The 24,990-nt window shown below is 46.9% G+C and overlaps 1 protein-coding gene and 1 pseudogene across 1 annotated transcript in view; one reads left to right on the forward strand and one right to left on the reverse strand.

The window, feature by feature from the left end:
- PPP1R9B (protein phosphatase 1 regulatory subunit 9B) overlaps positions 1-24,990 on the reverse strand; it is a 70,253-nt gene that overhangs the window by 42,974 nt on the left and 2,289 nt on the right. The window lies entirely within an intron of this gene.
- Positions 19,163-19,279, forward strand: LOC136654728 (5S ribosomal RNA; annotated as a pseudogene).

Below are 24,990 nucleotides of genomic sequence, written 5' to 3' on the forward strand. Positions count from 1 at the left end.
TCTCTACACATCTTTCTGCGGGTTGAAGTGAAGTTGGCGCTTCAGCTCCTCTCCTTTGACAGTTCAACTGCAACGGTTCTCTCATATGGAAACATAAGACCTTTCAAATGATAGGTGATCAGACCCAATCAAAAGGATCAACACAACTTGTGGTTGTTTTGTGTTTTTCTCCCCAAGCTTCCGTGTGTTCAGCAAAGCCACAGGCTATTGTTACAGATATACACTAGTTTTGAAAAAAAAGAAAACAGAGTTTCTGTTCCTTTCCTTTGCAACCTCTCACTCAGCCTGCCCCCTGCTTCCCAGTCATCCTTTCTTATCTCTCTTCACCCTCTCGAGTATTCCAATTGTTGCCATTTCTCTCTGCATCAGTTTCCACAAATGACCTTCATTGTCTTATTCACACACAGCACCTGCCCCCCTTCTGATGACAAAGGGAAATGGTTTAAGACAACTCAACATTCCCTCCCCCTAAACAGGAAAGGGACCCACAAAGTCCCCATTCCCCATCTGATCTCCACATGCCCCTTTGCCAGCAGGTTTGCATATCCCTGATTTGTCTTGTGCCCTCTACAGGCACAGCACTCATAAGTGACGTGGGGAGGGGATCAGAGGATGTTGCATTATGCTGAATCAGAGTGACCGGTGGTCTAAGTCAGCATTGTCAACACTGACTTTCAGCAGCTCTTCAAAGAGCCAAGCAGGAATTTTTTCCTCAGCCCTTCCTGGAGATGTCAGGGACCTTCTGCATGAATGACTGGAACCTTCTACGTGCAAAGCATATTCACTAAAATTGAGTGTCAGGAGAGTCAGAATAGACCAAAGAAAATATTTCTTTACCCAGCATGTAAATAGTCTGTGGAACTGCTTTCCACATGATGAAGGTGTCTAGCCTAGGTTACTTTAAAAGGGGATTGGACAGATTTCTGGGAAAAAAAGTTCAACACAGGCTATAAGACATGATGGTTACGTGCAACCTTCTGATTTTAGATGTAGGCTACCTCAGATTGCCAGATGCAAGGGAGTGGCAACAGACTGAAGGACTCTTGCCTTGTGTGTTCCCTGAGGTGTCTGGTGGGCCGCTGTAGATACAGGAAACGGGACTAGATGGGCCTTTGGCCTGATCCAGCAGGGCTCTTCTTATGTTCTTATGTTTTTGGCCATGGACCAGGAGGGTGGTACAGAAGTACAGCACCTGCCTTCTACGTGCTAGCCATCCTGCTTGATTCCTTTTATACAAATACCTGCCCCAGTTTCTGTTTGGAATCTGTGGGAGGCAATTACTTGCAGTAATTTTAAACCTCAAACATTCTACTAAATCCTTTGTTCAGAGTGTTGATATTATACTTAACAGTAGTTAATATCATTCTCCCCATATTGCAGGTAGGAATATTGAGGCTGAGGACAGCTTTGCCTAAGGCCACCTAATGAGGTAAGATACAAATCAGGAACTTCCTTACATGAAGCTTAGGTCTTAACTCCTTCACTGCACCAGCTCTCACAACTTTTCCGAGTGGTAAAGACCAGAAGTGATTGTGAGGAGCTCCAGAAGGATCTCTCCAGACTGGAAGAATGGGCAGCAAAATGGCAGATGCGCTTCAATGTCAGTAAGTGTAAAGTCATGCACATTGGGGCAAAAAATCAAAACTTTAGATATAGGCTGATGGGTTCTGAGCTGTCTGTGACAGATCAGGAGAGAGATCTTGGGGTGGTGGTGGACAGGTCGATGAAAGTGTCGACCCAATGTGCGGCGGCAGTGAAGAAGGCCAATTCTATGCTTGGGATCATTAGGAAGGGTATTGAGAACAAAACGGCTAGTATTATAATGCCGTTGTACAAATCTATGGTAAGGCCACACCTGGAGTACTGTGCCCAGTTCTGGTCGCCGCATCTCAAAAAAGACATAGTGGAAATGGAAAAGGTGCAAAAGAGAGCGACTAAGATGATTACGGGGCTGGGGCACCTTCCTTATGAGGAAAGGCTACGGCGTTTGGGCCTCTTCAGCCTAGAAAAGAGACGCTTGAGAGGGGACATGATTGAGACATACAAAATTATGCAGGGGATGGACAGAGTGGATAGGGAGATGCTCTTTACACTCTCACATAATACCAGAACTAGGGGACATCCACTAAAATTGAGTGTTGGGCGGGTTAGGACAGACAAAAGAAAATATTTCTTTACTCAGCGTGTGGTCGGTCTGTGGAACTCCTTGCCACAGGATGTGGTGCTGGCGTCTAGCCTAGACGCCTTTAAAAGGGGATTGGACAAGTTTCTGGAGAAAAAATCCATTATGGGGTACAAGCCATGATGTGTATGCGCAACCTCCTGATTTTAGAAATGGGTTAAGTCAGAATGCCAGATGTAGGGGAGGGCACCAGGATGAGGTCTCTTGTTATCTGGTGTGCTCCCTGGGGCATTTGGTGGGCCGCTGTGAGATACAGGAAGCTGGACTAGATGGGCCTATGGCCTGATCCAGTGGGGCTGTTCTTATGTTCTTATGTTCTTACTAGTTGCTGCACTGGTCCCAAAAGTTAGGCAGGGATACAAAGAAAATGTTGGTCAAGTGATTACTTTGTTTGGGTCTTCTCTGATCTTCAGGTGGGTCTGAGTTGGTCCTGAAAGACTTTGTAACGAATACCCTAACACGTACTAATCCTTAGTATGGAAAATGGGTTTGCCAAAGAAGAAGTTCAGTGAAGCAGCTCACCCTCTCTCTCTCTCTTTCTTTCACACATACACCTCAAAAATATGTTAAAAAATCATGACAAAATTACTCTAGAGATTGATGTCTACATGAGTCAGTGGTAGTGCTGGTACTAGCCAATAAGCATTTTTCACAACCAGTTTTTCAAACTCACAGAAAGTTGCAGAAATGTTGATTTTTGTTTTCTTTTGTTTTTTTACAACTTTCCCCAAGGTAGAAAGGTATGTTTGTATTCAACACAGTGAGTGCATTTCCCAAGCGATCCCAACGCTCTTGAAATATTATTATTAAAAATAATATTATAATACGGAGTTCATTGTGGAGTCCATATTGTGTCTGTCTTCATTGACAGTCAGTCAAGCACAGTGCAGAAATTTCCTTCTCTCCTAAGCATAATGGATGGGGGTAATGGAAACTAATTAATGAAGCTGCAGCAAGACACCATTTGGCCTGACAATTGGAACATATCTGAGTCACTCTGCTTTCAAAAGGTGGCAGCTGAAAACATTCTCCTGGTCTGCCTTTGGATGAAGTGCTTGGGTTTTACTGTGCGTAGAGCTGGTCAAAATTTGGGGGACTGAACATAACTGACCTGGCTAAGGCTCAAGTGTTCCTTACATATTTGCTGCTAGACAGGTAAGAGCTGAAAGGCCGTTCATTTTAGAAAGTCCAGAATCCACACAACTGCACCATCAGTTTCAAAATTCCACCAGGAATGCTGCATTTGTGTTTCTCAAATAGCAGTGCCCCTCTACCCCATCTGGTCCCAAGACAAACTGCTTTTTGAAACTGAGGGGAGCTGCCATGAGGTATGGGGGGTGTGCGTATGTGTGAGTGCCTGTTATCAATAAAATAACGCAAAAGCAATAGGCTTACCCAGTGCTTCCAAAACTCCTACAAGAGAGTTGGGAGCACTGTAAGTTTTAGAATAGGGGGGAAGGCAGCAACACAATTCCCAGGATTGTGCTGCTACTGGAGATGAGAAGGGGGTTTTTACTAACCCAGTGGTTCTCACACATTTAGCACTGGGACCCACTTTTTAGAATGAGAATCTGTCAGGACCCACCGGAAATGACATCATCAAGCAGGAAACTTTTAACAACCCAAGGCTGCAATCCTACCCACACTTACCCAAGGGTAAGTCCCATTGACTATCATTGTTAAAAGACTATACATACTAGCTTGTTAAAAGTACAGGTCTGTAACATTTCCCCAAATGCAGTCGCGTACCATGGTAGTATCAAGTCTATTACATTAAAAATGAAATATTGAAATGAATGGGAACCCAAATGAAATTGGCTCATGACCCACATATTGGGTCCTGACCCACAGTTTGAGAAATACTACACTAACCTACAGTCAGTGCTGCAGTCCTGGAGGGGATCTGGGGAGCCCTCTGCAGGGCTCCCCAAGTCTCTGTAAGTCTAAAAAAAGAAAAAAAATTGGCGCTTCCAGTTTTGTCATGAAAACCTGAAGTGCCCTTTTCCCTCTTTTTTAGACTTACATAGGCTTGGGGGGCCCTGCTTGGGAAGCCCTTCTTTTCTGCAACACTGCAGAAAAGTTGGATAGGTTTGGACCCTTTGCCAGTTGAAAAGGCCAGAACTGCTTTATAAAGTTAATGTCTGAAGCAGAAAGTTAAAAAAAATATTGATGTGCCTGAACCAGAACTGAACCCCAATGGTTGATTGATCACTTGATCTGGGCTGCATCAAATCATTCTGCTTAAGGATAGGCTGGGTATCATGACTCATAAACATATGACTTGTATGTTGTTTGCCTGAATGAGTTTTTTGCCTTTTACTTCAGAATGCCAGATGCAAGACAGGACACCAGAATGCAGGCCTCCTGTTGTCTTGTGTGCTCCCTCATGCATCTGGTGGGCCACTGTGAGATACAGGAAGATGAACAAGATGGACTTTTGGCCTGATCTAGCTTGGCATTCCTTATGTTCTTATCAGGAGTCATCCCATCCCATATTGACTTGGGAATGGGCCATGACTCCATGGTAGAACATTTGTTTTGCAAACAGAAAGTCTCACATTTAATCCCTGACATCTGCAGGTAAGAGTCCTAGAAAGCTGCTGACAGTTTAGTAGATAATATTGCAGTAGATGATACTGTAAACTATACTCCTGTAATTATGCACTGCAGTTTACATGGGAGTTCAGCCACTGCTGTTCCTCCTTGCTTGGCCTGACACAGTCTGGGACCAGGGTATCTAAAGAATTGCCTTCCCCCATAGAAACCTACTCATCAGCTGAGAACTTCACTAAACACTCTTCTTCGCACATCCAGGTGTGTAGCTTCTGAAGACAGGGCCTTCTTTGTGGACGCACCTGTATTACAAACTCTCTCTCTCAGTACTTTCGCCAGGCCGCTATTATATTTCAGACACCATGCTAAATCCGTCCTCCTGACTCAAGTTTTGAACCTCCACAGTGATCAACAATTGCAGTCTTTTTTTAAAGGTTATGTCATTTAATTTGCTAGCTGGTTTATAGAATTTGTTTTATTACTGGTATTTTAAACTGATTTAACTGAAGTTTGTGAGCTGCCTTGGGGACTTAGATGGTGGAAAGGCAAGATGTCAATCTTTGAAATGAATAATAAAAATGGATTATTAATGTAATTTAATAATCATTGAGTTGAGGCCAGAAATATTAAGATGAAAAGAAATGTAGCCGTAATCCTCTCATAGCAAACAGAAGTACAGATGAGAAGAAGCTGTCTTCGTAAACGGCACTCCACACCTGATATTACCACCCTGGAAAGAAAAATAGGCCCAAGTGGTTCAGTGGTGGATCACAGACTTGCTCTCACTACCTTCCTACGAGGTGGTGGTAGACAAACAGAGCTGGCCTAAGACTTCCCATTGTTGTTGTTGGCATCCTTCAGTCTTGTAAGACTATGGTATCGTGCTCTGAATGGTGGTTCTGGAACAGAGTGTCCTCTCCAGTGCGCGAAGCCTGGGTAAAGTAGATATGGAGGATAGACTGTTTCCCATGCAGCAAATCCCCCCTCTCCACGTCGCTGGCATGGTCCAATGGAAAGGCAGAAGCCAATACAGTTGGTTCCAGCAGCGTCGCAGGAGTTGCCAGAACGTGACTGTGTTCAGCCATGAACCGCCTCAGGGACTCCGGCTCCGGATTTTGCCTCGAGGTTGACTCCTGAAGCCTCTTCCATAACTGGATGTAGCCACAAGGCAGTGGAGGTTTGGGATCAGAGTTTTCCTTCTCTCAGATGAGCTGCCTTCCCAGGCTAATGAGTCCCATCTACCCGGTGGCTGTTTAGTCGCCTCTTACGACAAGTACAGCCATACTGAGGGCCTATTCTTATCCCCAGCCCCCAGGTGAGACTTCCCATTGCAAACAGTGATATGGGCATGTCCACTGGTAGTTTTGACAGTCAACTACCAAGAAACTGTGCACAGCAGGAGTAAGTGGAAGGAGGAGGGCATCACTCCAGTATAATTAACCTGGAGGTGTCTTGGCCAACTGGGCAAAGAGATACTTTTCCAAGCGATGGCTCTCTTATATTTAGCAGCAGGAGAGAAACTGTGTTTGTTCACCACTGGGACGTTGTTGGTGTCTCCCTTAAGTTGTTCATTGGATCAGTGGTTTTCAAACTGGGATGTGGTGACACCCCAGCCTGAAAGCCCTGGGCAGTTTTCTGTTAAGAAAACAGAAAGATGCTGGGCATCGCGTCTCTGCCATCCCCCTGCCCCCGTTGCCTGCAGCAAAGACTTAGTGGCTCTCAAACTCTCCCAGAGAGTTTGAGAACCAAACTCCCAGAGAGTTTGAGAACCACTGCATTAGATCATTACATTATGAGCCCGGTTGGAACACAAAACCACCGTTTCATTTAGTGTGCTGCAGATCACTTTGTGAACTGTTTTCGCTGAAAAGTGGTATACTTTTCAGCGAAAAGTATGCACTGCATAGCAACGTTTCAGCCAACAACAGACCACATATACGATGGTTGTCCTGCCTAACTCATTAGGCAAACTTCCTTCCCTCCTTCCTTGTCAGCTCAACCAGCTAACCCACACCTCTTGCGCTTTCCTTTCTTACTTTCACCAGTTAGCGGCCTTCCTAGCCTAGCAAAGCATGTTACTTCGCTGCTGTAAGGCATTCTGGGGAAGCTACCCAAATGCCACTTGAGGTTGTCTGGACAATGACAGGGCTGCAGAACGTATCCTCATCATTAAGCAGTACATAAATGTATAAATATTTCTCAGTGCTTCCACTGTAATCACCACCTGATCCTGTGCACAGTCATTCCAGGCTGCAGCAGTGAACATGTGAAAAGGCACATGTAAAAAGAAGGCTTAGGAAGATGCCAGCCATGTGGATGCCCAAATGCAGTTTGGAAAACTGGCCATTCCCTGTGGCCAGGCACCCTGTAAACCTGGGTTCTCCCTCCTCCATGGACACAGGGCATCTTCCTTTCATAGACTTCTTCCAGCCGGCACATGCTAGACTGCTTGTCACACTGCCTTTTCTGTTTGTCCACACTCCTCCCCTTCTCTGGAACATCCAGAGATAGGACTTGAACAGTGTAACCCAAGAGATTGCATGCTGCATTTTAAACCACACGGTTTGCCCAAATAAAGGCTATTATCTAACAATTTGCTCTGTTTTTTCACATCCGCAGCGCAGAGTCCACCTGATGCTCTGAAGGGAGGCTGAGCAGATGGCCCTTCAGCTTGCAAATGGAAGCCACCAAGCCAGAGGATAAAGAGGCTTCCTCTCCTGGGGATGGGGCATAGGAGGATTATAGCAGCAGGGGGTTAAAGACAGAAGACAATAACATCATTTGAAACAAACCTTATAACCCAGAATAGCATATCAGGGATCATGCCTGTGGTGTGTGTGGCAGATTCCAAGAACCTTGGCTTCTACAGACATGGAGTTATGAGATAGAGCTGAAACTGGCCCCTCCCCAAATCTCCCCAGAATCTGACCTTTACAAGTTATGCTGATGGATATTATCTAACTCTTCCCCAAATGGTTAGATACTTGTCAGCTTTGCCAACTATATGGTGTTAGATTTCATTTTCTGGTACCCAACAGTTTGCAATTTGACATTAGATTGTTGGTGTGCAATGGTATTTTACGACAATATTGCACTGACATGCAGTGGACATGCAACAGTGGCTGTTTTGACAATGGAATTGCAAGTGGTTTTCAATCTTTCAGAGAACCAAGATTCTGCATTGACTTGGCTGCCAAGGAGCCTCTGAGCATCTGCAATAGAAATGGTAAAAATGACTTGGGACAAGATATTTAAAGGACCACCTACTTCACTGCATGATTCTGCCCACCTACTTGGGTCATTCTCATGGGCCCTGTTCCACGTACTACCAGCAGAGGTGCCCAGCTTATGGAACTCTACCACTCAGTGTAGGGAATACTGCCTTAGATGGACCAATGCCCTGACTCAGATACAGGGCAGACAGGAGACCTGCCCTTTCAACAGTGACTCACTGTGCTTGAATGACTCTTGCCCTCTGCCAATTTATTCTTCCACTTCTGTGGGTTGCGTTTTTTAAAAAATAAGATGCAACTGTAATTCTGTTTAATTGTTTATTTGATCCATCTATTTTAGTTTATTTTAATTTTGATCCCTCTTACTGATCTTGGGGGTCCCACTCGAAACTGAAAAGTGAGATTTAATTTAATGTTTTATTTTTAAAAAAATTAAAACTCTAAACATGACATACAGTTTTGGGTCATATTTTAGGCTGCCCAGTCAGTTCATGTGGGTTGTTGTTAGATCTCACCATCGTCCATTTGAATCACAATATGTGACATGCTGGAGCACATGGGCTGGATGCCAACACAAGTGGCAGGTGGGTGGCTCCGCATGCCAGTGGCCTCCACAGGCCCACGTAAGTAAGCCACGTAAGTAACCACATAAGTAAGAAGAGTGGCAGGGGGAGGGCGGAATGGGGCGGCAATGGGACGGGAAGGAGGGCAGATCAGGACTGGTAAGGGGGTGAGTTTGGTGGCAGCGGTGTCTGCCAAATTCAAACCCCCTTCCTGGGCTTGGTCTGCCTTCATGGGTCCACGTGGAATTGTGCCAGCTATGGAAATGGTGCAGGTTCATGTAGACCTGGCAGGCTGCCATGGGCTTACCTTGGGACACGGGAACAAATGTTCCCTTACCCCAAGGAGGCCTCTGAAGTCTGAAATTCCCCTGCAGGATAGAGCATGCACCGTGTTGGTCCAGATACATTGCCACGCAGGGAGTTAGGGTGGGGTTGTAAATCCACAGAAAGTGCCCTCTGCAGTAGTAATGAAGCCTAAAACGCACCTCAGAATTCCAGCAAGCAACCGGAATTACATCTTGCAGAAGAACTTGCAAGCAACCGGAATTACAGCAGTGGGAAACCTGGATTCCAATCTCAGCTCTGCTCCAGGGTCATCGGATGTCCTAATCTGATGCTCTTATCCTGGATGGGCTTTCCCCTAGCTTTGCTTTGATGTCATACAGCAATGATGAAACGCATGCTTACTCTAATTAATTTTTCCCAAGGGATCCATATCATCAAATAACAACTAGATTGCATGGGCATTTACTTGCTGTTGGGACATTCCCTTCCCTTTCAAGTCTCACCCACTGCTCTCTTCGCATTGCCCACAAAGAAGCTCCCGTTCAAGTTGTCCTCAGGGTCAAACTTGACGTGATGACAGCGGTTCAAACAGAATCCTGCACCAAACCAAGGAATGGGTTGATTGTCGGCAAAAGGAGCGTGTGCGAGAGAAATACAGAACCCTACCTCTACCGGTCACTTCCTTCCCCACAGCCCCTTTCTGTCAGTGCTTTTCTCCCATTAGGTGCAGTGTGAGACCAAAACGCATATGGGGGACAGACTGGGGAGAGATAGGCCACAGGAGGGAAAGTTGCCTGACCTTCCCACCCACATGTAACTGTGGTTATAAAGATGGACCTGCAGTCCATCTTTGGTTGCAACTGGGACAGAACCACATAACTCTGCCAACGTTCTATCCCATATCCGAAACACTTAGGACCAGAAACATTCCAGATTTGGGATTTTTCCAGGTTTCGGAATACTGTACTGAATGCAAAGACTGACCTTACTGCTGGCGCGGTCTGTGCTGTGCGGTGTGGGTGAGTCCCCTCGCTCACCTCATCTCATCACCCCGTCACTCCCTGCAAGGCCCCCAAAGCTTCCTGCCTAGCTCAGCAGTGCCTTCTATAGGGTCTGACGCCTTGTGCTATGCTGGTGGGCACACAGAACAGTAAAAATAAGTTTTAAAAACATGTTGGCATGCCCCAGCATGGATTGCACTACGCTGGCCAACTCCTGCTAGTGCACAAAAAAAGTCAAAAGTTTTTTTTTTTAAAGTAATGTCAGTGCTTGGAAAAAAAAATGCTTTTTTCAGAAAACTCTTGATTTTGGAATTCCTGATGAGGTGCCCAATCTGTACTTATTTGGCACTTATGAACCAATCCCTGTAAGACTCAGTCCTCAATCTTGCGTCCATCACGGAAGACCCCTGCTAACTAAACACATGGTCACGTGGTCATCACTAGTCATCAGTCACATGGTCATCACTGTACTCTGGTGACCCGCCCTGGCAGACTTGTAGATATAGCACCGTGCCACATGGACTACCAGTACAGGTGCCGGCTGTATGGAGATACAGAGAGAGGCACACATAACCCACATGGCACTGTGCTGTCTTTTTAGGTTGGCTGCACACAGAGTGCGGAGGGACGAGGCGCATATAATTTAAACAGCATTAAAAAATATGGAAAAATAAATAGCTGAAAATTGACACTGTGCACAAGAAGAAAGTCTATTAATATTATCCATCTAGCTTTTAGCTCTGTACCATCTCCTGTTTCGCCTGTAAGTTGGGTTTTCAAGCAACAGAAATACAGGGATTTTCCAATCCCTGCCTTAAGTATTGAGCAGCTGCTACCCAACAATAAAGTAGAGCGATGGGGGCTTCAAAGGCAAATTAGCTTTCAGACTGTTCACATGTTAAACCGTATCTGGGTACAGTGATTCACGCCTTCTGATCAACGCAGGTACAATTTGCGTGCAAGCGTACACAGATCCTTCGTCCATAAAATTGGACCCAAGTACAGTCCTTCATGCAGGAATGTGTACACAGGTACAGAAATTCTGTACTCTGGTATAGCGTAACATATGAATAGCCCTACTGATCACTGCCTGTGTTCCTACCCTTCAACGGGTGATGAAACACTCAGCGATACACTGATAGGTACAGAATACGATTGTTGTCTGTGCCACATGCTCACATACCAAAGATGCACAGAGAGACAGCCTGGGCAGCTGCTGTTCCACATTTCTTGACCGTGCTTCACTGGGCCATTCACCAGACTCCTCATCTGAATATATGCAAGGCGCATTTCTAGTGGGGCAGACCTTAGAATGCTGACGTTAAGAGAGTGCATGTGGCAGGTGGAGTATTAAACGTGCAGAAAAGTTGATATCAGTGCTATCTGTAATGAACAAGCTGGTGGCCTCCCAGGGATGTAGCAACAGAAATCCAAACAAAACTATAAAACAAGTAGCTACTGATAGACCAAAGAAACCATGCAGAATGCATTCCTTGCTCATCTCCTGGGACAGCAGAATAAGCCACTCACCTTCCCACCCCGTTCATCATAGAGCGCCAATGGACTGCAGCCAGCTGGGTCAGCACTCTTGTTGCCAACAGTGGTCTGCCAACTGTACTGGAAACACTCACATTTCTCCCACAGTTCCTTGCAAATGGGCAGTGTTGCCCCCTGCCGGGCAAGTGGAATCAGAGCCAATACTTTGCAAGGCCACCTGCTGGTTTCCTCCCCACTGCTAAACACGTTGCTACAATTAAGATATGTAGATTGATTATGCACGTGTTCACTGAGTTGAGAGTCCCACTCAAGGCTGGGATCAGCGCCACTTGCAACCACTGGAACGTCCAAGCTCTGCTGCTATTGCTCCTTTCTTTTGTTGCCTGTTCATCTACCCTCTCTGAACTGGTAAACAAAGACAGAAGCGGAGAAGCTGGAGCAGCTTACATTCACCTTGCCCTCTGGGTGGCTTTGCAGACTGGACAGAGGGGAGCAGCGAGTTCATGCAGGGAACAGAGGGCCCATCGAGGGCATTTGTCCAAGGTCCTCCCAAATCTGAAGCTGCCAATTATTCCCAAGGAAGTGTACATAGGATTATCTCAGAGTTCTTATCCCGAGACAACAATCTACCCTACAAACAGCCTAATCCATTAGTTCCCAAACTGTGAGCCATGACTCTGTGGGGAGCAGAGGAAACCAGCTGGGGAGCTGCAGAATCATCACAAAAAACTTGTCGCCCTATACCATGAATAGGATTGTAACCCTACAATGGCCCATGGCCAATGGCCCAATAGGTCAAGGGAGCCACCAGTCAAAAAAGTTTGGGAACCACTGACCTAATCCTATCCCCCGCCACATTATAGCCTGCACCCATGCCAATGAAGGCTGGGCTGCATGCTATGGTTGGGGGGAGGGGAACCTGTAGGAGGCATGTATTTCTTACTTACCTCGGTAGACTGCCTGAACACATATGGGACTCCATGGACCTACAGAAGCCATTTTGCTGGCATAGGTTTGAGGAGAGAAAACAGGTGGGAAGGATTCACAAAGAAGGGATAGGATTGGCGCAAGCCACTGCTGCTGGAATTCACACTCTCCCTTCCCCTTCCTGTCCCAAACTCCCCCTTCCCTCCCCTTCCCCATCCATGACATGCCTGCACCACCAACTTAACAGCGCCCACAGACCTCTGGAGCTCCTGCTGCATGTGCCACACTGCTGCCGATTTCCAGCAGCACCTTGGCAGCGTGCGACAGTGGCCTGGCATTCATGCTCACAGAAAGCACCCTGCACTGCTGAAACACAAGTTCTGGCAGCACAGGGTGACCACAGCCTTGGGTCAAAGCCAATGAATTCCAGGGTATTTCAACTAACGCATCCTCTTGCAGACTCCAACATGGCATCCTTATAGAATCATCACAATTGGCTAGAAATAAGAGCTCATCCAGAGTATCAGTGAATCAATGTGTGCCACTTGCACTTTAGCTGGCACGAGAAATTCCTGCAAATCCATACCCAAAGACAAAAGTAGTTTGATTTCCTGTTTCCACATCACACATAGGGAGGCTAGGAAATATCAGAAGGGAAAGGAAAAGGATCACACTGTGAAACAGATCTGTAGCATAGCTAAGCCATCTGGCACCTGGGGGCACAAAAATTTTTTAACACACAAATGCACAGGCCTCAAAACACCTTAGAAAGGCATTTCTAGTCTTTGCTAGAAACTGGAAGTGCCTTTTGGAGGCCTTCAGGTCTTCTGAGACCTGGGGAGGCCATGCTCAGAAAGTCTCAGAAGGCTGCTTTTTTCACCTCAGGGTCACCCTCAAGGCATGGTACCTGGGACAATGTTTCAATGTACCCCTGCCCCCCCTTAGTGATACTACTGAAATAGATTACTATGTCATAGTCCAATGGTTCCCAAACGTTTTTAAGGGCAGCTCTCATGATCTTCTGGACCACTGGCCATAATTCCCCATTAGGACTACAATCCTATACATTGTATAGAGTGGCAAATTTTTTGCAAGGATTCCATGGCTTCCCTGGTTGGTTTCTGCAGCTCCCTGGAAAGTCACAGCTCACAGTTTGGGAACCACTGCGTTGTCCTACCTTCTCATAGACAGAATAGCTAGCAAGGTCTTTTTTATAGAGCTTTTAAAGACACAGTAGATCTTTTTCTTATGTGAAAGAACAGGGCATGGTTACATTAGTCCTCACTTGCGGTTGCCTCTCCCCGCCCAACAGTAGCATTCAGAACACTGCTGCCAAACGTGGAAGTTCCACTATGCCACTACAACTAACAGATGGTGATGGACCCTTCCTCCATGAATTGGTCTAAGGCTGCCATCCTTTACACACTTGCCAGAGAATCCTCACTGAACACAGTGGGACTCACTTCTGAGTAAATATGTCTAGCTATTGCCTCTTTTCTGTCTGTACTTGTTTATTGATTAATGATAACAATAAAACTTAAAGATGTGTGGATAACTTTAGTTTTAACTCTGCTTTAAACAGGCTTAAATTTTTTATGAACATTCAGATAGATAGAAAAGATTTTTGGCAGATCTATACAAATGTTTGGCAGATCCATACAAAAGACTGTTAAGAAGTTCCACCATATTTCGTCTTCTTGAAGAATCAGATCTCATCATTCCAGTCTGATATATCATTTTGCTATTGCCCGTAATGCGTACTGGAATGCAGTCAGCACTTGTTTTGTCGCTCATGCACACCACGGTTGCACATGTACCGCAATCTGGCTTCGTGACTGAAGATGCATGCCAAAAATGGGGGAAAGGGCTGGCATCCCACCGGGGCCTAGCTCGTTAAATGACAGCATGATCCAGCTTCACGAGGGAGTGCAGCTCATTAACAATTGCCTGACACAATTTGGGGACTGAGCCTGTCAATAATGGCCAGATACGAGTTTTTGGCATCCTGTATAGGAACTGCAGCTTGGTATAGTTTTATGATGGAGACCAGTTCATCTAGGACAGAGTGTCCAAACATTTTGGTAGGAGGGCCACATCATCTCTCTGACACTGTGCTGGGGGCCAGGAAAAAAGAGAATTAATTTACATTTCAAATTTGAATAAATTTACATAAATGAATTTATTAGAGATGGAACTTATATGAATGAATGAAGGTCTTGCAGTAGCTCAAGGCTTATAAGAGACCTTGCACAAAGCGAGACCAACCTTTCGTTCACTGCCACTGCTGCATCACAGACATGAAACAGCAAATAGTGGAGAGAGCCCTCGTCCCACAGCTCAGGTGAGAGGTCAAACAGTTGTCCTCATGCTGAGAGCAGTTGCATCGGGCCAGCAGGGGCTCCAGCAAGTCCCTGGAGGGCCAGATGCTCATTGGAGACTGGTGGCTTCCCAAGGGCCAGGTTGGGAACGCCCGAGTGCTGCAAGTGGCACCCGGGCCGGGGTTTGGGCACCCCTGATCTAGGACAACCTGGGAGGGAGAGCATAAAGAGCATTGCTGCAGAGACAACAGGCTTCACAGAATCAAATCAATGAGCAAGAAGGTCCCTGAAGTTGACTTAAGAATACAGGAAGTGCCCCAGCAGGATCAGGCCAAAGGCCCATTGAGCTGAGCATCCTATTTCTCACAGATGCCAATCAGGTGGCTTTGGAAAGCCCATGAAGCAGGAGATGAATAGTCCTCTCCCACTGATGTTCCCTGCTACTAGTATATAGGCAGAGGTATCACGGGGGGTGGGGGGCAGAATGAACCATGTGACACCGGTAGGGGAGTGGCACCACTAGTGGCCCAAATTCTGGAAACCGTTTGGAAAATCCGTATTTACGGATAATATCATCATGTTATATATCATTGGAAAGTTAATTTCACGCCTGCGTTGGCTCGGTCATGTCGTGAGAATGGATGATGGGCGGATCCCAAAGGATCTCCTCTATGGAGAACTCGTGCAAGGAAAGCACCCTACAGGTAGACCACAGCTGCGATACAAGGACATCTGCAAGAGGGATCTGAAGGCCTTAGGAATGGACCTCAGCAAGTGGGAAACCCTGGCCTCTGAGCGGCCCGCTTGGAGGCAGGCTGTGCAGCATGGCCTTTCCCAGTTTGAAGAGACACTTGGCCAACAGTCTGAGGCTAAGAGGCAAAGAAGGAAGGCCCATAGCCAGGGAGACAGACCAGGGACAGACTGCACCTGCTCCCGGTGTGGAAGGGATTGTCACTCCCGGATCGGCCTTTTCAGCCACACTAGACGCTGTGCCAGAACCACCTTTCAGAGCGCGATACCAGTCTTTTGAGACTGAAGGTTGCCAATACAATAATTTCATGTAGAATGTACTGAAACAAATCATGTTGAATTATCTGTTTCTATCAAACGTTATGGCCAATTAACAAAAAAAAAAACAAACCTAGTGACACCTCTGTATACAGGCGTTGGCAAAGGCATTCATTGTAGGTCTCCAAACTGGAGACCGCTGCGCATTGATAATGCCTTCCCCATCCCAAGCGGCACTTACTGTTCCGCGATGCTCCCAATCTGTTCACAGGGATGCTCTATGTAGTCCTGTCTATTGCCCATCACCCAAGCAGGCATGGCAACAGGATTTCTGGGCAGGCGGGACTGCCCAGAGTGCCCCTGAGAACAGATCAGGTGGAAAATGAAAAGGCAGCATGGCGAAACAGTAAGCACTGCTCATAGTGGGAAGGGCTTTCCCCAAACTCCGGATCTGGCCTGCAGGCCGTAGTTTGGCAAGCTCCGATGTAGGAAGTTAAGGCATCCGTGCTGCACCAAATACTGCCGCCTAGCCAGCTAGTACCTCTGCCCTCTTCCTCCTCCTCCCTGGATTTGAAAAGGAAGAGGTGAAGAGCGGAAGAGGAAAAGTGGAAGAGAGGAGAGTGCAGCCTCCTCTCCTCCGCACTTTCTCTTCTGCTCCATCTTTGTTTTCAGATTCAGAGACTGGGAGGAGGGGCAGAGGATGGTGGTGGGTCTCCCCTGCCAACCTGCCACCTAAGGTGGCCACATCAGCCAGTCTCATGGACAAACCAGACTCACTGGCAATGATCAGGCTGGCATCTGCTTAGATTCAGCAATATGCCGGGACTGACCGCCCTCAGCAGTAGTGTAGCGGGGGGGGAACAGTAAGTACTGCAGCTGCCACAATGCGCTGTGTAAGCTGCCCCTCCCACTCGCCACTGGAGCCATTCTGGGCAGCAAGGACAACATGCAGGTGCTTGCCATCCCACCTGTGTCTCCTGTACATTGCCATCGCTGTCTGGAATGGCTTCAAGTGGGAGGGGCCACTTACACGGCACGTTACAGCACCAGCATTACTTACCCCCCCGTCTAGCTATGCTACCAGCCCTCAGACCATGCTCCTGGGATGCGAGTGTCTCGAACAGTAGCCCCCCACCCCATGGGCAACCTCCCTGGTGGGTGTTGCTTGCAATATGGCAAGGGGCAGTGTGGGGAGGGGCAACACTGGCCTGGAATCGGAAAAGGGTCAAATGTTCCACTGGGCACATCGAAGGCACTTCTAAAGTGCCTCTTTGAACCCTGGCCAGTGTTTAGGCTTTCAGAATAAAAACTAGCCGGAGGCTGAAGCAAGGGGTGAGCTGGGAGGGGGTTTGTTATCCAAAGATAACTGTGTACACAAGGCCCTCTCTTTGCATTCAGCATTCTGTGCACACCCTCCATGAAATTGCCCAGATCTTGCTACATTCACATCTGTCCTCCTTTCCCTTCCTCTTTTTGTGTAGATAAAAACAGTCACTTCAGGTCAGCAGAGGAACTTCTCTATTTTTTTTTTTTAAACTGTGTTGCACTAACACATTTAGATAATTAGAACTCGGTAGACCAGTACCTCCCGAAATGTATGCTGCAAGAAAGAAATGCATTCAGTGATGCTCCTGTGAGCCCAAAGCACCCATCCACAAAGGAGGTCTCCTACCATCTCTCTGAGCGAATCACTGATCTGGCCTTATCATCTTTCAATCACCTTCTCCTGGAGGGAGAGGGCAGGTAGGTCTGTGGTGGCTGTGTATCAGGTGGTATTGCATCATTCAGTTCCCCCCCCCCTCCACTGCAGTGATAAAGTAGAATTACCCACACTCAGAAGTGGAATCCTGTTGTATGTATGCCACATCTGCATGCTGAGATAAATACCAGAAACCCCCTCTTCAAGTACCCTGCCATCAGCAATGTGGCAGGTGACAACAGCAGAGAAGACCAGTGTTGTGGTACTCTCATTATGGAACTCTCTCCTGGGAGAGAAGGCTAGCCTGGCACTTACTTTTATTTTTTTACACCAGGCAAAGACTTTTTTTTATTTATTTCCCAAGCTTTAAACTGATATTTATTGCTGCTGATTTTTATCCCCAGTCTTAATTCTTGAATTGTTTTATGATTGTCTGTGATTGTGCTGTTTCCTTTGCACTTCTTGAGCTGTCCTGAAAATATTTCTATCAAAGGGTGGCATATAAACCCATTTTTTAAAAAAGATATGTTGCAGCCCATTCCTAACTAATTTTCCAGAACCAAAGCAACTGTGCCAACACTGCAGGGCAGTCGCAGAGGCCTTCTCAAGGCAAGGGAACGTTGGCTACATTGGCACTCAAAAGTTGGTTAGGACTGGGTTGTAAATAACGCACTGCTCTGAGCTTCTGCCAATCAGAAGGCTTGCTTAGATCAGTCACTTGTGCAAAAATGCACAGAAAAAAACTCCTCTGGAGCCAGGCAATTCTTATCCCTTGAAGTCTCCAAAAGTAAACCTTTAATGCCTCTGATATTAGAAGCCTGAGGAACTCCACTGTAAATGTGAGAACTGGGCCTATATGCTTCCCTTATTTCTATCATCCTTTCTTAGCTCCCTTGTTGTCATCTCTAGAATTCGTTCGCTTCCTTCCCATCCTGTACCGCATGAGGCTGTTCAGGATGGCATGCGCTGAACCATAATGTCATCATTCAAGTTGACATGAGCCCTTGGAAGACAGGTGGCCTTGAGAAGGAAGGATCGGGCAGTCCTTGGAGGCCCTCCAGAAAGAGTGGGTGCTCAGGGCAAGGAGATAGTATGGACCATGCTGAAGAAAATGGCATGTTGGGTTTGGAAGTAAGCGAGGAGGGATGTTCTGAATCCCCATCCCAGTCACACTGCTCACCGGGAGAGCCACGAGTAGGAAAGCATGGCCCTCATGTGGTGCCTCTTACTTGCCTGCTCCAAGCCTTATAAAGAAGTGGCAAGTGGAAAAAAAACTAGACTAGAACCAGTGGCATCACTAGGGTTGGTGTCATCCAGTGTGGAGCGGGGGAGAGGTAGTGATGGGGGCATGGGGGGATGAAAAGGGGCAAAACGGGGGCAGGGGGAGGGCAGTGACAGTCAGAAAAGTCTCCGGAGCCCTAATCTACTGAGAGTCCAGGTCTACCCGACAAGTAGACCTGGCCTGCTGGTTGGCCCAACCAGGAAATTTTCATTTCTCCTCCTTTGGTGTCACCTTCCCATGGTGTCACCGGGTCCACACTCCCCCACACCCTGCTAGTGACACCACTGACTAGAATCTTTCTCCATGCTGTGATAGGTCCTTTAAAAAACAACAACACAGGGGCATTCCACCCCTCCCAGCAACCTGGAGCGGTACAGTTCATTCTACCTCCTCGGGGTTCCAACTATCTAATTCTGCTGCAAACGTAACTTGAGTCTTAGAAGCCTGAGCTTGCAATCCTATGCGGTCTTTCCTGGGAGTAAGCCCCACTGAACACAATAGGACTTACATCTGAGTGGCCACACATAGGATTATGCTGTGAAAAGACACAGAGAAATGGCATCTTTCATTGTGTCGCACATCCACCCTGGATGTGTCATGGCCACCTTTTGCTTTGCTGCAACTGTTACCCTGCACATGCCCGATCTCGTCTGATCTCGGAAGCTAAGCAGGGTCAGGCTTGGTTAGTACTTGGATGGGAGACCGCCTGGGAATACCGGGTGCTGTAGGCTTATACCAAAGTCTTTCGAGACTGAAGGTAGCCAACCAAATGAGCAAGGTAGCTACAGTACAGACCACATGGGCGGAGGAGTTAACTTTCCTTGTACAGGCAGAACGATCCACCCAGAGCTGGCGCTAGACAATCTTAATCTGGGCCCTGACTCTGTCCCAAAATGTGTTTTCAATGACAAAGCAAAACTAGTTGCAAATAAATTTTTTTCTTTTTCTTTTTAAATCTGAAGTTCTCCAGCAAGCCAGAAAGCCAATCACAACCTTAATATCAAGGTCTGATGATATGTTGTCATGATGGCTACACACTTTAATTGGTTTAATCAGCATATTCTTTAACCAAAGCTTTAATCACAGATGAAAACCCCAACTCACACAACTGATCAGTGGGGTGGACTGAAGGACACACCACCAAGCAGACCTCACACACACCCACACCAAGGCATGCTGGTTTCCTCTTCCTTCTGCCAAGGGTGTTGCAAAAGAACTCTTCCTTTCAGTTAGTATCTGAAGCTAGCAATCAGTTTCCTTTGCAGAATGAAACGAAAATAACTTTCCTACCACAAAGAACAATCACAGCATGCCAACGAAATTGGGAGTTCACAGCTGCAAGCAAGGCTCACACAGCTTCTATGCTGTGTTTGCCTGGAATACTGATGGGTCTTGATATTGTTTAATTTTTGCTCTGGAGAGCACCTGCTTTTGGAATACTCCAAGATCATCTCATACCGGAGAAAAAGAAAATACAAAAAATGACTCGAGTGTGTATTGTATATCTGGTGTGTGAACTGGCAGATCAAACTGAGAGCTGACGTAAGGTAGCAGTGAAGAAACTGAACCCCCAGTTTGAATCTTACCGCTGCTACAAACTCACTTAGAGGCCTGAGGCAAGCCACTTCCTCTTGGTCACGGCTGCAATAAAGAAATAATCGTACTGTTGTTTACAGTGGTGGAACTCACATTCTGTCATCGTAAATGGTGTGGCATTGCCGTAAATGACATGCCGGGCCAAGCACAGCCAGCGGAAATTGCCAGCAGCTTCCTGCACTGTCAACAGCCCACCCAGGCCACATGGAAGCAAATAAGGTGGCAGCAGGGGTGGTGCAGTGAGAGCCAGGGTGGTGTAGTGGTTTGGGAGGTGGACTTAGACCTGAAAGATCCAGGTTCAAATCCCCCCTCAGCCATGAAGCTTCCTGGGTGACCTTGGGCCAGTCACTGTCTCTCAGCCTTACCTACCTCACAGGGTTGTTGTGAGGACAAAAGGAGGGGAGCAGCTGTGTACACTCCCCTGAGCTCCTTGGAGGAAGGGCGGTATAAATAAATGTGGGTAGCTTGGGTCATGGTGGTTTGGAGAAGGAACATGGGGGAGTTTGGGAGCTGGAGAGGGTGGATCTTAGCAATAATCATACGCACTGTTTCCTAGCCCAGGCCTGCCCCCTTCCTCTCTTCAGACTTACCCCAATTACCAAGCTGGGGGGTGTCTGAGGTGGGGGTCTGAGGATAAAAAACAAATGTTATGCAATATAGAAAATAAAGTTTTTCTCTAACAAGCTAACACTGCCATACTCTTCGGCCATTGATGGTGCCACTCCCTGTGGAAGTACGTCTCTAGCATGCAGGTCTGTATGCAAAGAGCAGAAAATCTTGCATCTATTCTGATGCCTGAGGTTCCGTTATCACTGAAGCTCTCCAAACCAGCCCTGCTAACACGGAGTGCGCAAACAAAGGCAAGAACATGTTTGATTCTCAAGCTGAGCTCAGATATACTCCATATTTCCTTTGCACACCACATGTGGTAGGCCACCTTGGAAAATACCGATGAGAAGACCTGCGAGCATGAGCCCTTACCACAGAGTCCCTGTCCCACAGCTCACAAGCAATGTCTCACTCTCACACACCTAGGATCAGAGGACAGGTTTTTTAAGCAGCCCTGAGCCCCAACACCCCTCTAGTCAGAACTTCTTTTGGAGATGGAAGTCACCACCACAAGTTAAGGAAACAACCACTGTCTCAGATGACTATAAAGAGGGATTAGACAAATTTATGAAGGAAGAGTGGCCTAGTAGTAGCTAGTAGTTGCAACAGCTAAATGGAACCTCCATGTTTTGAAGCAGGATACTATACATACATACATACATACATACATACATACATACATACATATCAGATGCTGGGGTCACACGAGAAGGCACAATTGTTGCCCTTCATGCCCTGTTTGCAAGGTTGCAAACAGAATGCTCAACTAGATGGGCCTACAATCTCATTCAGCAAACCTCTTCCTGTATGTTTCCAAATTAGCCACCTTCAGTGCCCCCTCTCCAACTCCTGATGTCCATCTAATGTAGGTGAAAAGTCAGCTTGGCAGTGACTCCATCCCTCCCAGGTTCTGACCAGTGCCTTACACAGCCTGGAATTCTTAGCTAGAAGCTGGGGAAGAAGTCAGGCAGGCACTGCTCCCCTGGCCAGTCTCCGGCTTTGCCTTCTACATAAGAACATAAGAACAGCCCCACTGGATCAGGCCATAGGCCCATCTAGTCCAGCTTCCTGTATCTCACAGCGGCCCACCAAATGCCCCACGGAGCACACCTGATAAAAAGAGACCTCAACCTGGTGTCCTCCCCTGTATCTGGCATTCTGACATAGCCCATTTCTAAAATCGGGAAGTTGCATATACACATCATGCCTGTAACCCATAATGGATTTTTCCTCCAGAAACTTGTCCAATCCCCTTTTAAAGACGTCCAGGCCAGACACCATCACCACATCCTGTGGCAAGGAGTTCCACAGACCAACCACATGCTGAGTAAAGAAATATTTTCTTTTGTCTGTTCTAACTCTCCCAACACTCAATTTTAGTGGATGTCCCCTGGTTCTGGTGTTATGTGAGAGTGTAAAGAGCATCTCTCTATCCACTCTGTCCATCTCCTGTCTAGGAGCTGGTTCAGTGAGACGCACACTTCACATGTGGTGGAGGCTTGCAAGAGCTGCTGCATGTCCTTGGAGACAGCCCTGGCCTGAAGTTTCTTTTTACCTATGATGCCTTCGGTTTGTTGTAAGGAGGATGAACTGCTCACCCTTACCAGAACTTACCAGCCTTACTGCTCAGCCTTTCCAGCAGCAATCTGACACCACCTAAGCTTGGGAGAAGATGGAAGGGGCAGGGGTGGGCTCCCTAGAACTACAGAACTGGGACCAGGTAGTTTTGCTTCCCAGATAAGAGTCTCCATCCCACATGGACTCACCTACAAGCAGTAAGCGTGAAGGGACAAGGGACCAGCAGATCAGATAAGTCTAGGGTGTTTTAGCACCTAAGCCAAATTAAGAGAGGACAAAGAAAAACAAGTCCACCTTTCAGGGTCACAGGCAAATCTGACGTACAGCAAAATTCCTTCCCAGCCTCAAATGCAACAATTATCATCTCTTATACTTGACACAGTCCACCCTCTGGGTCTCCCTATTGGAGACTCTCTTTCTCCTCCCTTCCCCTACACCCATAAACATCCCAACATCCAGTTGCTGACCGTGGCTATTTTGTTCCTTTTTTTTGCATTTTACTGTTTTTTCTCTGTTTCGCATGCCGCCTTGCACGCTTCATTTATTCGGATGGAAAGGTGGGAAATAAATCATTTATAGATAAATCATCAAATAAATAAATGACGGCATCAACAATTGGTTTCGTATATGTCCCGTGCAACGTGTACATCGCAACAAGTATGATCTGTACTCTAAATTTCCAAGGGGCCAGTCCGAAAGCTGACTTTTAAATGAAGCCATTCATGCAAAAAGATGTACTACAGGGATCTGTACATACAGACAACACCATGAGTGAATAGGTCCAGAAGAGTATAGTTTTCTTGGAATCTGGATAGAGACACTGCATCAGCTGGCCATAAAAATTTTGTTAGATGAGCCTAGAAATGGCTCCTAGGAACCTGAACGTGGTTAGGCAAGGTCCTCTTGGAGAAATTGCTTCTTTTTCTGGGGCATCCACAAATGTCACAAATTCTGAATTTGGATGGAACTATTTGGAAGGCCAAGAAATATTTGGCAAGAGAAACCTTTGCTCCTGCCTTCTTCTACTTGTGGCTCATTAACTCACATCGCCTCGGTTCTAGGTCGGGTTTGCAAATAATGGGTTGCCATCCACCAGTGGGTCACGATTTGATTTCTGGTGGGTCACGGCCAGTGCCGGCTACGGAGATGCAAGGCATTCTGGGGTGCTATCCAGCTGCCACAACACATTCTGGGGGGTTACACAGCCCTACATTACCAACAAATTGGGTTGCGGTGCCAAAACTGTTCTAGGCCTCTTCGGTGTGCATTATATCTCTAGCCTACCCTTCCTCAAAACAATTGAAGGTGGCACAAATCTCCTCTTCCCTTATGCTCCTAACAACCCTGTGAGAAAGGTGGGCTGACCCAAGGTAACCCAGCAAGCTCTGTGGCTAAAACAGAATTTAAATCTGGATCTTCTCAGTCTCAGTCCAACATTGTAACCACCAGGCCACATTGGCTAGAAAGAGGCCAATGGACAATACAGGTAAGTGGAACAACTGTACAGTAGACCGATTAATTGTCCACTCCAGTGCAGGTCTTTTTACCTACTTGGTGTACACCTGGCCACTGGGGATAACATTTTCCTCCCCTTTCCTCTTGCCATTTCATCTGGGAAAGAGAAAGGGAGCCTTCCAACCTCCAGATTCCCCATGGCAACCAGTCCTTCCCATAAAATGGAACCCAGAGAACTCTTGGGAATGACATCCAGAATGCCTTAATCCTTGCAAGGGGGGTAGTGGAGGAGGGGAAAGGTAGCCAATCCAGAGACTCAAATAGGGCAGAAGGTGGGGGGAAGGAGCAAGAGAGAAACAGATGGTAACAGGAGCATCCCCCCCTTAATTTGTGTCAGAGACATTTTTCCCGGCCAGAGACAGGCAGCCCCCCCAGCCAAGGTGGGATAGAGCATGAGAAGCTGAGATTTTTCACATTAGATGTGTTATTCCTTTTACTACCACCAGCCAGACGTAAATGGGTTCATTAAAAATCCCTCCCTCGCCCCCAGCATTTTGTAAAGCGATGCTGTGGGGAAAAAAAAGAAAAAAGCAAGTGATGGAGAAGGGCTCCTTCTTTTCTTTCCCCTGCAAAATCCAGACACTTCAGCTTCTCTCTTTCTGCTGAATTGCTAGACAGAATTGCATCTTTTAACCCCACCCTTTCCCTCTTTCTTTTTTTTAATTTTGGGCTGGAAAGCAAAAAGCAAGATCGGTTCAGAGACCCAAACCCCCAACGGGGTCTACTGTGACATCAGCTGCCCCAATGCTATTAAACCCACATTTGTACAGTTCTCAACTCCCTTGATTCACCCCTTTGACTCCCAGCTTCAGTGAGAGGCCAATAGCCCTAAAGTCCCTCCAGTGGCTTTCAAGGTAGGAGATCCTAGATCTTTGCTCTTCCCTTCCATGGGTGCATTTTCAATGATATCCCCTCCCATCAAAATGCAAACAAAACACAGTACAATCCCCTTCCTGTAGGTTTGCCCAGGGCCTTATGAGTGGAGATCAGAATTTGCCATAGGCCTTGCAAAATGAAGGCCTAAATGGGAAATCATATGGAGCAGAGGGGAAGACTCCCCCCTTGTCCAGTAAGCTAGGTCCAGTCCTCAGTAAATACAGCAGATGAGGTGGTAAACCTGTGTCTGAACTGTGCTCTCTGGACA

The sequence above is a fragment of the Tiliqua scincoides genome, chromosome 5, assembly GCF_035046505.1.
Source record: "Tiliqua scincoides isolate rTilSci1 chromosome 5, rTilSci1.hap2, whole genome shotgun sequence".
NCBI lineage: Eukaryota > Metazoa > Chordata > Lepidosauria > Squamata > Scincidae > Tiliqua > Tiliqua scincoides.